Below are 932 nucleotides of genomic sequence, written 5' to 3' on the forward strand. Positions count from 1 at the left end.
TACAAGGTATGGACAGGCTGTGTTGGGGGTGCTCCCTGTTGTTAATGAATTGTGGGCCCTCAGGAAAACCGTTGTGTTCCCATGTGAAACTCTTCAGGTCACCCCAGGCAAGGTGAGAGTGGCAATCAAGAGTGCCCTTTCTCCTCTTTGACGAGGCCAGTCTTCACATTTTGGACCAAGAACACAAACAGTCAGCTGAGACAGAAGAAGTCACTTATATGAGTGACGAGATGTTTCTCCCACTGAAAATGTTACGTTCAGATGAACGTTGAACAGAGGTGGTGGATTATGTCACCAGCTATCAACCATCTGTAGTACAAAGCTGTCTTGGGTTGTCTTACCAGGTGTTTCAACCTCTGCTTTCATTTAGCATCAGGTGACCTAACCTGGTCACACGATGGTTCTCACAGTGGTTTTACGCACAGTGGCAATGATCACACCTTTTTTTTGGTTTTGTTTTGTTTATACTTTGGCTGATGTGATGAAACACATCATTAATAAAAGGTCAGTGATCATCAGCACCACCACGTAGAGGTTTAAATACCTGGAGTTTTAGAAGTGACTAATTCTCTTGGATGAGGGGGGAAATATTTTCATGAATCTAGACCAGTCTAGCTCAATTTTTTTCATACACCCTGTTACGGCCCGGCTCAAAAACCGCAACCGCAACATAAAAAAGGAGACGAATACCAGAGTGGTAGTGAGAAGAGGTTTTATCTTAAAATGGCATAGCAGGTTGGCTAAAATGGCTGGTGCCACCGAGGCAAAGACTAGTGAGCTTCCGGGAAGCTTGCCTCAGGTATGCTTTTATCAATTAGCACCGGCTGAAAACATTGAGGAGATTAGGGGCTGCAGAGGGACGTAACACACTCAAGACCTTAAAGTCCTGAATTACTGAGAAAAAATGTCTCCCATCTGCCCCGGGGCCTTCT

Source organism: Pundamilia nyererei, unplaced genomic scaffold (assembly GCF_000239375.1).
Source record: "Pundamilia nyererei isolate P.nyererei 1_Seehausen unplaced genomic scaffold, PunNye1.0 scaffold00369, whole genome shotgun sequence".
In the NCBI taxonomy this organism is placed as follows: Eukaryota; Metazoa; Chordata; class Actinopteri; order Cichliformes; family Cichlidae; genus Pundamilia; species Pundamilia nyererei.